Raw genomic sequence first — 14,830 nt, 5'->3', positions numbered from 1 at the left:
GGACAGGACCATACCAATAATAGAAACCTCTTTGCTTTAGGAAAGTGTAGCTACCTGTTCCGACGTTGGTCCTACTGTTCTCTAGCAGACTGGCTTGTCTGCTACCATCGAGCATGCAACTAGAAATACATTTTCTCATTCATTCATTCACACGGAAGGGAAGGGGGATGACAGTATCTCATCATATACAGTATATAAAAGAAAGCGGATGTAGGTTCTGTATGAGACTGTGTGACATGCATTGTATACAACTGTGTTTTAAAGTGTAGTAGTGTGACAGATCGTTCTTGATTATGTGTAAAAGTAACACGTTCCACTGCTCAGTCTCCTCCCAGATAGAGTCAGAAACCCCAAAGTAAATTTAGAAGTGGAATGTATGCCGTAAATGACAACAGATTTAAGAAATTAACATGAAAGGAGGTTCTAGGCGCTCAGTCCGGAACCGCGCGACTGCTACGGTCGCAGGTTCGAATCCTGCCTCGGGCATGGATGTGTGTGATGTGCTTAGGTTAGTTAGGTTTAAGTAGTTCTAAGTTCTAGGGGACTGATGACCACAGATGTTAAGTCCCATAGTGCTCAGAGCCAACATGAAAGGAATCCAACAGAGACCTTTCAACCTTCCTCAAATTACTGCCTACGTTTGACACAGGTAGGCTTCTATTTGGCAGGAATGCCCTTTTTGCCAGTACTAGTCTGTTTTTTTATGTTCTCTTTGCTCCGCCGTCATGGCTTATTTTACAAAAGGCTGTCGTGGCCACTTGACAAACTGCCTCTTGGGTTCTGTCTCTGGTCCTTCGGGCGACATTCGTCTCATGATTTTTCTGACGTTTCGCCAACACGAGTGGCTGACGTTGTCAAAGCTGTACCCTCCGTTGCTGGTGGTGGACTGGAACCGAGCTCGCGGCCACAAACCATATGTACCCGGCGCGCCAACGTCAAAGTGCTTCTCCGCGGTCATTTCCGGAGCGGTTCTTCTGTTACCTGCTACGATCGTTCGCTGCAATACGGGAAGCAAGGATCCGTTTATCTTGAGGCTTTCCTCTTTCTTGTAGAAGCTGTTCTCGTGTTTGAGTATTTCTACGGCTTCTCTGAAGAAGCGGGTGTGATAGTGCTTCTCTACAGTTAGAACTTCCGTATCGGGGAATTTTACTACCTGGTCCGTCTCACTCAGCGCTTGCCTTGCGACAGCCGCTTTCTCCCCTTGCCCCAACCTGGAGTGTCGCTTATGTTCTTTGATCCTGGTGTTCACTGATAGTTCAGTCATTCCAACGTATACTTATCCAAAGGTGCATGGTATGCAGTTTATTCTTGACACTGCAAGTGGGTCCTTTTTCTCCTTTGCCGATCTCAGACACCCTTTGACCCCCTTTGTTGATTTATACCCGTGTTTGTGCAATATACGGCCGACTCTGTCCGTCTCTCTGGGAATTTATTGCATAAAGGACGTACCCGACACCTGTTCTTCTGATTTGTCACTTCGCCGAGTGTTTGGCTCTTTTCTAACATAACTAGTGCAGTACTCATTGCCACTCAGAATACTTTCCAAGTGTCGTATTTGGCGTCTGAGGTACTGCGGCTCACTTATTCGTCTTACTCCTGTTACGAGCGTCTGTGTTGCCTCTTTGTGGTCTCCGGTGGTAATATGATAGTTCATTCAGGTGTCGGATCGCGTGTGTCGGTTTTTGGTACACACTGTGTCCCAGGCTTTCACCATCCCTTGTGACCAGCACATGTAGGAATGGTAGTTTTTTGTCCATTCATTAGATCCGACGACGTACCGAAAACTGAGCGCAGATCCGACGCAGCGTATCACACGGGATACAAATCGGTTAATCAAGGCGTCTTCCCTGCCGGCGGACATACAGAGGAAGCGGCGCAACACAGAGGACATATCACCCCGGTTGTATGGATTATCTAACATCGATAAGAATAACTTTACACTAAGACTAAATATCTTGGAGTATGCGTACGGAACGATTTAAAGTGGACTGATCATATAAAATTAATTGTTGGTAAGGCGAGTGCCAGTTTGAGATTCATCGGGAGAGTCCTTAGAAAATGTAGTCCATCAACAAAGGAGGTGGCTTACAAAACACTCGTTCGACCTCTACTTGAGTATTGTTCATCAGCGTGGTATCCGTACCAGGTCGGGTTGACAGAGGAGATAGAGAAGATCCAAAGAAGAACGGCGCGTTTCGTCACAGGGTTATTTGGTAAGCGTGATAGCGTTACGGAGATGTTTAGCAAATTCAAGTGGCGGACTCTGCAAGAGAGGCGCTCTGCATCACGGTGTAGCTTGCTGTCCAGGTTTCGAGAGGGTGCGTTTCTGGATGAGATATCGAATGTATTGCTTACCCCTACTTATACCTCCCGAGGAGATCACGAATGTAAAATTAGAGAGATTCGAGCGCGCACGGAGGCTTTCCGGCAGTCGTTCTTCCCGCGAACCATATGCGACTGGAACAGGACAGGAAGGTAATGCAGTGGCACGTAAAGTGCCCACCGCCACAAACCCTTGGGTGGCTTGCGGAGTATAAATGTAGATGTAGACCGATTATTAGCGCCACTGGCTCACAGAAGTATAAATTCGCAAAACGCTTTACCTCGCTGCTCCAACCGTGCACAGGCATTGGACTTGGCATCATGTAAACCTACGACAAGGTAGAGATACGTGGATGATACAGTCGTCGTGTGAAGCCATGGTAAAGAACTGCTCGTTGACTTCATAAGAGGCTGTTCAAGCCTCCGTGCCTACATAAAATCCCTGAGTTTTGTATCTGAGTTCTGAAGATGACTCATTTGTAGCTGAATCAGTAATCCCAATAAAAATTTTTTCCGATCTTCACTTTGAGGATTTTCAATCCTAAATATATAAAACATTATGACAGATCGTTCGTCTTCAACGGTGACAGTGTTAACCAACATGACTAATAATATTAATAAAGTAGTTGTACCTCGTATTCATTAATGAAGAAATTTACCTTACATACACTCCTGGAAATGGAAAAAAGAACACATTGACACCGGTGTGTCAGACCCACCATACTTGCTCCGGACACTGCGAGAGGGCTGTACAAGCAATGATCACACGCACGGCACAGCGGACACACCAGGAACCGCGGTGTTGGCCGTCGAATGGCGCTAGCTGCGCAGCATTTGTGCACCGCCGCCGTCAGTGTCAGCCAATTTGCCGTGGCATACGGAGCTCCATCGCAGTCTTTAACACTGGTAGCATGCCGCGACAGCGTGGACGTGAACCGTATGTGCAGTTGACGGACTTTGAGCGAGGGCGTATAGTGGGCATGCGGGAGGCCGCGTGGACGTACCGCCGAATTGCTCAACACGTGGGGCGTGAGGTCTCCACAGTACATCGATGTTGTCGCCAGTGGTCGGCGGAAGGTGCACGTGCCCGTCGACCTGGGACCGGACCGCAGCGACGCACGGATGCACGCCAAGACCGTAGGATCCTACACAGTGTCGTAGGGGACCGCACCGCCACTTCCCAGCAAATTAGGGACACTGTTGCTCCTGGGGTATCGGCGAGGACCATTCGCAACCGTCTCCATGAAGCTGGGCTACGGTCCCGCACACCGTTAGGCCGTCTTCCGCTCACGCCCCAACATCGTGCAGCCCGCCTCCAGTGGTGTCGCGACAGGCGTGAATGGAGGGACGAATGGAGACGTGTCGTCTTCAGCGATGAGAGTCGCTTCTGCCTTGGTGCCAATGATGGTCGTATGCGTGTTTGGCGCCGTGCAGGTGAGCGCCACAATCAGGACTGCATACGACCGAGGCACACAGGGCCAACACCCGGCATCATGGTGTGGGGAGCGATCTCCTACACTGGCCGTACACCACTGGTGATCGTCGAGGGGACACTGAATAGTGCACGGTACATCCAAACCGTCATCGAACCCATCGTTCTACCATTCCTAGACCGGCAAGGGAACTTGCTGTTCCAACAGGACAATGCACGTCCGCTTGTATCCCGTGCCACCCAACGTGCTCTAGAAGGTGTAAGTCAACTACCCTGGCCAGCAAGATCTCCGGATCTGTCCCCCATTGAGCATGATTGGGACTGGATGAAGCGTCGTCTCACGCGGTCTGCACGTCCAGCACCAACGCTGGTCCAACTGAGGCGCCAGATGGAAATGGCATGGCAAGCCGTTCCACAGGACTACATCCAACATCTCTACGATCGTCTCCATGGGAGAATAGCAGCCTGCATTGCTGCGAAAGGTGGATATACACTGTACTAGTGCCGACATTGTGCATGCTCTGTTGCCTGTGTCTATGTGCCTGTGGTTCTGTCAGTGTGATCATGTGATGTATCTGACCCAAGGAATGTGTCAATAAAGTTTCCCCTTCCTGGGACAATGAATTCACGGTGTTCTTATTTCAATTTCCAGGAGTGTACATACCTCTTCTCAATATAGAAGTGTATTTATTGCAACTTTAATACCTACTGTTAGTCGTGTCACTTTTCAAAGAAGCTTTCAAAACATTTTGTTACCCTGAAATGCGTTTCAAAATATTTGCATATACTGGTGCTCTACGTCATTGATGACGTTTATCTTTTCTTAAGAAATAATCCAAAACGTAATATGACCGAAAGCCGTCCCTACAAGGTCTTCAACGAGTTGATATTACTACAGAAACTAGAAAGATTCATACGCACCCAGGTACTCAAACGCCTCTCACCGGGCGTTAAACGTCTTCCGGGTAATATAGTAGACTTGTGGAGTCAGGAAAGGAAATTCATCCTCGACAAACTGTTCTACTCTTTTAGAGAGTATCTTTAGAAAGAAAAAGTTGTGTGTAACAGATGTAATTTTGGGTGGTTGGTTGATTTGGGGGGAGAGACCAAAAAGGTCATCGGTCCCATCATATTAGGGTGAGGAAGGAAGTCGGCCGTATGATTTCAAACGAACCATCCCGGCATTTGCCTGAAGCGATTTAGGGAAATCACGGAAAACTACATCAGGATGGCCGGACGCGTATTATGAACCGTCGTTCTCCCGCAGGTAGGTCCAGTACGCTAACCACTGCTCCGCCCCGCTCGGTAGCTATTTTACGGACTATTGAAGTGTTACTGATGAAGTTTACATATGCCATTTCGTTACCTCGAACGTCACATCTGTCTCCTGTTGAGCACGTTTGGGACGTCATCGGACGACAACTCCAGTGTTATCGACAAAAAGCCATAACCGTCACTGTATTGACCGACCAAATGCCACAGGCATGGAACTCCCTACCAGAAACTGACATACAGCAACCGTACAAAAAAAGCATTAGCATTTGCATGCTTGCGTTCAAAATTCTGGTGATTACACCTCCTGTTAATGTACCAGCATTTCACATCTGCAATGGCTTACCTCGCAATTAAATTAATCTGTGATCTTGCAATGATAATCACTTAAATATGTTGCCTAAACGATTGAATTCCAGAAATGTCATTGCTGTAATTATTTTTTCGTGTTAAGATTTTTTCCATCAGTGCATTTTATGGTTCGAAGGTGTGCTACACGTACGGGAATGTTTGTTTCACGTCAACTGAAACCCCACACCTATGTACAGCAGTCGTTCCAGGATGTCTGATGGTGGATATATTCAGAAATGCGTCATATGAGCAATAAAGTCATTGCTTGTGTGACGTTGGACTTTTGCAATTGCGACCCAGTCACTTTGAATGCAGAACTACTGATTGTTTGCTACAAAATACTCTCAGATATAATATACGAGGCTATGGGGCCCCATAAATTCCAAAGGAAATTGAAAGTATGTCTTGGTAGTTACCCCTTCCTGAAATTACGAATATAGTGTTTAGAAGACTCATGTTTCCTGTAATACAGATGACAAGTACGAGTGTTCTTTATAAAGAGACTTCTATTTTTATTGCCAATAGATACAGATGTTTACGTTGCTTGCAACTGGATATCAACAACAATAGTGAACTATTAGGGCTATTTCTAACTGCTGTTATAATTCGTAAATAGGCTTTACGAGGATTGGTATATTTCAGGAGATTATATCTCATGATCAGATGTAAAAAAATAAGTACACAATCTACAGACATTCTGTAGTACGCATGGGCCACACTCATTGGGCCAAGAAACTTTTCAAAATAGTTATGACAAAATCATTGCCACGTAGGTTTATTAGTGTTCTTACTGGAATACAGTACGGCATCATAGGTTACCGTACTTCTTTTCTAAAGCGGGTGCGTGAGGCTGTGACTCCTCATTTGTAAGAAAAGGTATATTTGTATACTCGAATCGATAGAAGCCTAACACTTGGGGAGCGAATGGACGGCGTATGATGAGCCTTCTCGTGATAAAGAATTACTGAGTAATACCTTACTTCTGTTATTTATCAGGCCAGCTAGTCAACCTCTCTAAATTGTTCCCTGTTCTTACTTTCAAACAATTAAGTGCGACACTAATAACATAGCTATTTAAAGTCAGCACTAATATTGCAAATAAGGGTGGAAAAGCTGCTTTGATCATCTTAGCATTACAAAGGGTGCTAATTGTGGTTTTTATTCGGAGGGAGACAAGGTTTCCCGACATCCTGAACGTCAAATGTGAAACAAACATCGTGCGTCCACTACTCTTGGTACTATGGGCCCGTATCTTGGCAACAGTGGGAGATTTGGTGTACGCTAAATAACAGTCGGGGTGGGGGTGGTTCTTCCAAGTCACCTGCCCTTGAATCTTTTGGGAGAGCCAGGTTATGGGAAAGACATTCAACCGACGATTTTGCAAGTAAAAACTACAAAGTTGCCGATGTCTCGTTGTTAAAATATCGATAGCACGACTCGAACGTCGTCAAAGCTTTGAATAGCGGTCCGACTCCCTATCACGGGAACAGTTCTCCTACGTGGGTTGAGCCCAGCTCGTCATCATTCTCCTTGCTGCATACCGGTGGTACTTCATCCTTTCATTTAGTTTTGATCCTCGTTAATTTAGTCCTCCGGGTTTGTAGTAGAGCTGTCTTATTTCTGCTATGTCTGTACAGTAGGTATGTGTTTGTTTGTGTGTGTGTGTGTGTGTGTGTGTGTGTGTGTGTGTGTTTGTATGAGAGAGAGACACACACACACACACACACACACACACACACACACACACACACACAGACAGAGAGAGAGAGAGAGAGAGAGAGACAGACAGACAGACAGAGACAGGGCTCTCCCATGCGTAATTTTTTAATTATTAGACGCACTTTCCCCTTAGCTAGATGCTCATAACCAGTCCTTAGGATCATATTTGGAAATGAATAGACGTCCCTCATTTCCAATATGATGAATGTGGAAAAATTATCGGCAAAGTTGAAATCGATTGTAAACCCCGTTGTTGAGAGAAGTACGTGCCGAGTATGTGAATTACGGACGAAAAGACACGCCGTGGTTTAATAATAATATTCGCAAAATACTGAGAAATCAGAGATTGTTCCTGTAACCGTCATAAAAGCAACACAGATAAGCCGAGAGGAAAAGTCAGTAATAATTTATGTCACTAGAAAATAATGTATGACGTATACGACAACTTCCATCGTCATATGTTAGCGAAAGAGCTTACCGCGAAATCATCAAAATCCTGGACCTACGTAAAATCGCTAAGAGGATCGAAAGCTTCTCTTCAGTAACTCATAGATCACTCTAATGTGACAACGGAGAAAAAGGAATATAAAGTTTTAAATTTCGCGTTTAAAATTTCAGTAACTCAGAAGGATCGTACAGACACAATATCGTTTGACAGCCGCACATATTCCCCCATGACGGATATAGAAATAGGAATACGTGATGCTGAAAATCAGCTGAAAGTGTTGAAAACAAAGGAGTTGCGTGTTGCAAATTCAGTTTTCCGGAGACTATTGCCTTGTTCCTTAACTTACATTTATCGTGAATCTTTCGCACAGAGGAAAGCCCGAAACCATTGGCAAAAAGTGAAGATGATTCCTCGATATATGAAGGGTAAAAGCAGGAATCCAAAATATTACAGGTCAACATCCTTAATATGGTTGCCGTAGAATTCTTGAGCGTGTTCTAAGTCAGAATAAAATAAAAATTCCTCAGAGGAAAAAGTAGATGGACATAAATTGGAAAGCAATGATCGTCCAGAACTAAGCTTTCCGTTTCCTCGCACGATGTTGTGCTACCCATGGATGAAGGTAAGTATTTGAAATAGTGCCACGCTGCGGAGAGTTAGGGCAGGTCCGACCATACGGAATTTGTTAGCAGATATGTGACTCTATGATCATTTAAATAATTGTACTCAGTACGGTGTTCTGGACGATGAGTGGAGAAAAAGGCATCATCCGGAGAGTCCAGGGAAGTGCGATGGGTTCACTGTTATTCTCTGTACACATAATTAGTCTGACGGATATGACTGTAAGGTGTCAGGCAAATCCAACACCATCCATGAAAACCCTGACATGATAAGCAAATCCAGTAGTATGTCACATAGCTCCGAATAAATCGTGACATTAAATTAACCAAAGTAATACGAGTAACGAGTGAGCAAATGGAATACCACAGACTAACACAAGAATGCCTAAATGCATGTCATACCTTCCCACCGTGAGACAGACGCAGTTCCGAGGGGAGAAACGAGAACAGAAGCCGAGAGCAGAACCGTGTTAAGCGGGAAGGCCCTACGATAAGGGACGGACACCCACGTCACCAGCTAACCGCTAGGGCCACCCGCAGCCCATGTTAAAAGCTAGAGCTCTCCAGAAGAACAGTATAGATCTTACGATAACACTAAAAGGACCACACCAGCTGCTAGTTTTAGCGTGAGACTTTTTCGCGTCTCTGTTACGTTGCAAACTTTAAAAAGGTTGCCCCACCACGAAAAGTATAACGTTTCTCATTGGATAAATAGAATTTTTGTAGGCGGAGCTTAAGGTTAACATTGAGACCCTGATTGGTCAGATGAAAACACAGCCAGATTGTTTTTTCAAACCAACTTCGGTAAATTGTAGTAAGGAGAAGTTAGAAGAGATTTGCTTCCGAGAAGGCGAGGTGAGTGGAGCTGTGCTATCCACCGCCCCCTGACGAACACCGACAAGGTAATGAACGCACGGGATGCCGCGTAACAGCGCATAAAGCTTCACTCAGAACTGCAGAAGTCTCATCTGTTACACCCCCTTTTTGCGTAATACTAGTGTCGATCGTCAATTAAAGCTCATGGTGTTCATATTTGCCACTTGAAGTAAAAAATCTAAAATGCGATGATTTTTCTGTTATATAGTTATTGAGAAGCCAATTCAGCCACTGTAATTTACGACAAGTTAGATTAGTAATTAAAGATAATTGAGGGTCACTGTAGATCATTTTGATAGTTTTCTCTTTTGTGAAACTTAATTTAAACCTAGATTATAGATGTGATATGGCATAGGTCATCCTTCCATCCATTGTAGAACTTGGAAACCCATTCAGGGAATATTCGTTCACATTTTTGTTGAACGCAGTCGGTTTTTATCATCCTGTATTAAAACATTTCCTTTTATCAATAGTGCAATTTATAAACAATGTTTTGTGAGTAGAATAAAATTTCCAATGGTAAACTTAACTGCTTTTTCGACGTTATTTTACCAGCTAACTAAAAATAGGAAAGCCTTGAACCGCTTCCACTAAATTTAGTTAGTATTAATATTCTTTTACAGGGAGTGCAGTGGAGCTGATGCTGAAATCATTAAGTATTTGGTTATACCATCGCTAGTGTCACTGAACTCTTCTGAACTCTACATGTCATGTGTGGTTTGGCGTCTCCTTACCAGCAACAGGTACCAGGTTCAAACTAGTCAGTTCCCTAAAAAACACGCTCAGAGCGTCGTTGCGCGAAAGTGGTAGGGAGACACGATATAGAACAAACAGAAACCACGCAGAATGTTAGAGGACGATAACGAATCTGCGTCTCATTGGTAACGACGCTGTAATACGTGGGAACGACTTGCCGTTGAGTGACTGAAGGAGGATATAGGATGACTCTGATGAACTTGTTGGAAAAGTGGGAAATGTAAATTAATACAGGTGAATCAGAAAAACATTCCTATAATGTATGAATACGGTGTTGGTGCTGCGACGCTTGACACCATTATGTCGATTCAACATCCAGGCGTATGGATGCAGAGACACATGAAATGTAACAATCACGGAAGGTGAATGGTCAAGCGAATCGTCAACTTCGGTATTCTGGGAGAACTATTGGGTACTGTAGCTCCATCTATAAAGGAGACCGCTTATGGAACAACTGTGCGACCCGTTCTTCACTACTGCTCTAGTGTTTGGGATCCCCACCAGACCAGATTAAAGGAAAAAAATCGATGCATTTTAGAGGCGTGCTGCTAAGTTTCTTACCAAAAGATTCGTTTATTACTCGAATTTTATGGAAACGGATCGTGAATTCGAATGGGAAGCCCTGCAGGGAATACTGGAAATTTGTGATAAGGTCATATGGGGCCAAACTACTGAGGTCATCGGTTCCTAAGCTTTCTCCCTGCATAATCTAACTTAAACTAACTTACGCTAAGGACAACAAACACACGCCCATGCCCAAGGGAGGACTCGAACCTCCGACGGGGGGAGCAGCGCGAACCGTGACAAGGAGCCTGAGACCGCTCGGCTACCCCGCGCGGACCCTGCAGCGAAGAAGATGTTGTCTTCGCGGAACACTGTTGATAACCGGCAATTGTGACAGATTGCTGAACGGCCCTGATGCCACCAACACACTTCTCGCGTAAGGATTGCGAAGACAAGGTAAGATAAGGCTGATGTAGAAACATATAGGCAACCTCAATGCCCTCGCTGTATTTATGTGTGGAACAGGAAAGGGATTCTGTAGGAGGTGTAAAATAGAGCCTCCTCCGTGCACCTTGTCGTAGCTTGCGGAACATGTATGTGAATGCTCCTTGAACGAAACGAAGTCTGTTCTGTCGGGCCAATTGTTTCCTCACAAAAATGTGGTCTTTTATGTTGAATAACTACGAAAGGTGAGAGATACTAAATCCCTAATACGTCCCTTTTAGTAGAAGAGCCATTATAATAAAATGAATCCTGCAGAAACCGTCCTTTTGTCTACTAACACCAGTTAGTTTGCGAAACTGATAACTCATGTGAATTCTCGTTGAGTGTGAATGTAGTTAAAGCACCACTCAGAAATCTACTGTGTTCGCCCTTGTCTTGCCTCCTCTTTGCTCTACCTGCCCTCTTCTTGTCGTAAGGAAATATAGCAAAGACAAGTGACTGAGTCTGATTAAACTAGACGACAAGCGGGTCCAGCAACCGATTGCTAAACCACTTATAATGGTTAAGAATCGCCTCTGACACATTTCACGACAGCTGAGTTTCATATTTAAGCTACAAGTGCTATTGACTTGTAGCTGATAATAGTGATATCAGAGACATAAACGAAGCAACCAATGGCTGCCCGTCTGACGCGGATTAGCAACTGTTCCCAACGAAGGGAGTGGTGGCACTGCTAATTACTCTACTGGCCATTAAAGTTGCTACACCAAAGAGAAATGCAGATGATAAACGGGTATTCTTTGGACAAATACATTATACTACAACTGACATGCGATTATATTTTCACGCAATTTCGGTGCATACATCCTGAGAAATCAGTACCCAGAACAACCACCTCTGGCCGTAATAACAACCTTGACACGTCTGCGTATTAACAGAGCTTGGATGGCGTGTACAGCTACAGCTGTCCATGCAACTTCAACACGATACCACAGTTCATCAAGAGTAGTGACTGGCTTATTGTGACTAGCCAGTTGCTCGGCCACCACTAACAAGACGTTTTCAGTTGGTGAGAGATCTGGAGAACGTGCTGGCCAGGGCAGCAGCCGAACATTTTCTGTATCCAGAAAAGCCCATACAGGACCTGCAACATGCGATAGTGCATTATTCTGCTGAAATGTAGGGTTTCGCAGGGATCGAATGAAGGGTGGAGCCACGGGTCGTAACACATCTGAAATGCAGCGTCCACTGTTACACAAAGTGCCGTCAATGCGAACAAGAGGTGACCGAGACGTGTAACCAATGGCACCCCATACCACCATGCAGGGTGATACGCCTGTATGGCGATCACGAATACACGCTTCCAATGTGCGTTCACCGCGGTGTCGCCAAATACCATCATGATGCTATGCACAGAACCTGGATTCATCCGAAAAAATTACCTTTTGCCATTCGTGCATCCAGGTTTGTCGTTGAGTACACCATCGCAGGCGCTCCTGTCTTTGATGCAGCGTCAAGGGTAACCGCAACCATGGTCTCCGAGCTGATAGTCCATGCTGCTGCAAACGTCGTCGAACTGTACGTGCAGATGGTTGTTGTCTTGCAAACGTCCCCATCTGTTGACTCAGGGATCGAGACGTGGCTGCACGAACAGTTACAGCCATGCAGATAAGATGCCTGTCATCTAGACTACTAGTGATACGAGGCCGTTGGGATCCAGCACGGCGTTCCATATTACCCTCCTGAACCCACCGATTCCATATTCTGCTAGCAGTCATTGTATCCCGACCGACGCGAGCAGAAATGTCGCCATATGATAAACCGCAATCGCGGTAGACTACAATCCAACATTTATCAAAGTCGGAAACGTGATGGTACGCATTTCTCCTCCTTACACGAGGCATCACAACAACGTTTCACCAGGCAACGCCGGTCAACTGCTGTTTGTGTATGAGAAATCGGTTGGAAACTTTCCTCATGTCAGCACGTTGTAGGTGTCGCCACCGCCACCAACCTTGTGTGAATGCTCTGAAAAGCTAATCATTAGCATATCACAGCATCTTCTTCCTGTCAGTTAACTTTCGCGTCGGTAGCACGTCATCTTCGTGGTGTAGCAATTTTAATGGCCAGTAGTGTATAAGGGCGAGTTCTACAAAGAACAGACCGGTTCCATGTTTATCACCGGCAGGGACTCACTAAACGTGTACCTATATCTTAAAACACTCAATCTAAATCTTAATTTACGTCATACTCCACTAGCCACCTGGTGGTGTGTGGCGCACGGTACTTCTGGTACCACTACCTGATCCCCCTGGGAAGAATTATTGTCGGTAAATGTCTGGATTGGCCTTAGTTTCTCGAATTTTGTAGTCACGCTCATTATACGAGACGTATGTGGGAGGAAGTAATATGTTTCCCATTTCTTCCCAGAAAGTGCTCTCTAAAAATTTCAAAAGCAAGCAGCTCCCTTACGAACACGACTCCCTTTTAACGACTGTCAATGGGGTTTGTAGGGCAACCCGATAACGCTCTCGCAGCGAATAAGCGATCCAGTGACGAAACGTGCCGCTCTTTCTATCCTTTCTGTCGGCCCTACGAGGAAAGGATCCCATTTCAACAAGACTCAATAACCGGCCGAGCAAACGGCTTACAGCCCAATTCCTTCGTTGAAGAACAACACTTTCTTGAGTTCGTTCCTATGAATCAAAGTCTTCCATCAAATTTTCCTACTATTTGTTCTATGTGGTGATTCCACTTATGGTCGCTCTGGATGGTTAGTGCTAAGTATTCTACGGTAGGAACTATTTCCAACAGTTTCTCGTCAATAGTGTAGTTGTACAGTAGCTGCTTTCTCTTCCAGTGTATGCGCAAATTTTTTACAATATTTGTTTACGTTCGGGATCAACTACCAGAGCCTGCATCATTCATCAGTTCTCTGCAGGTCGTTCTACAAAATTGATACTGTCTTCTGGCGTTGATACTTTGTTACAGACAACCGCATCAGCTTGGTGACGTCTGAAATAGACGGTGCATTTGCAGTGGTTTAAGGCGGTGGGTTCTTCGTTAATGAGCACCACAACAGTCACTTTTGTTGGAGAGGGATGGATATCTGTCTCATGGTATTTACTAAAGCTGGTGAGACAAAAATAGGTACAAAGATTGATATTATGAAGTTAACGTGGGTAGAGGAAGAAATAACTGAAATAATTAGCGAAAGATGGAAGTTTACGAAGGGATGCGGCAGAACAATGATATATTTCAGTTGAGACTGAGATAAACAGGAAGCGCACCAAAACCAGGGCGAAATGGTTGCAGGAAGAAAGCGAAAAAATCGCAAAATAAACTGTCATCGGGCGGGCTCATACAGCATACAGAAAAGTCCAAGCAGTGCAGCATCAACAGTCAAGTGGTACCTCCAATGTTAAACGGAGAAAAGAGGGGACAAATGGAAATAGTAGATTGAAAACCGCCACGGGGAGGAGCTGTCTGATGTATCAGACTAAGAAATGGGAGTCAACATGGAAGACATAGTGGGTTCTGTATTAGGTTGTGAGTTTAACAGAGCTCTGCAAGACGTAGATTAAATAAGTCAAAATCGTTAGACTGCTTTATTCCGAAATTTCTAAAATTATTTGAGGAAATGGCGAACAAACAATAGTTCAAGTTGGTCTGTGGAGTATATGAGTCTGGTTCAAAAAATGGCTCTGAGCACTATGGGACTTAACATCTGAGGTCATCAGTCCCCTAGAACTTAGAACTACTTAAACCTAACTAACCTAACGACATCACACACATCCATGCCCCAGGCAGATTCGAATCTGCGACCGTAGCGGTGACGCGGTTCCAGGCTGAAGCACCTAGAACCGCACGGCCACACCGGCCGGCTATGATTCTGGAAATTTTCAGGAAAATATCACCCACAGATTTCCGAAGGGACAAAGGAAAGATAACTGTGAGCTCTATCACCAAGTCACCTTCAAAGCTCTTGCAACTAAGTTGCTAGCAACAACAACACCACGAAGAGTGGGAAACAAAATTGCGGTTCCGTTAGAAGTTCAGTTTTTCTTCCTCAAAGGTAAGCGCACT

This window comes from Schistocerca piceifrons, chromosome 7 (assembly GCF_021461385.2).
Source record: "Schistocerca piceifrons isolate TAMUIC-IGC-003096 chromosome 7, iqSchPice1.1, whole genome shotgun sequence".
Lineage (NCBI taxonomy): Eukaryota > Metazoa > Arthropoda > Insecta > Orthoptera > Acrididae > Schistocerca > Schistocerca piceifrons.
This window is presented reverse-complemented; position numbering follows the sequence as displayed.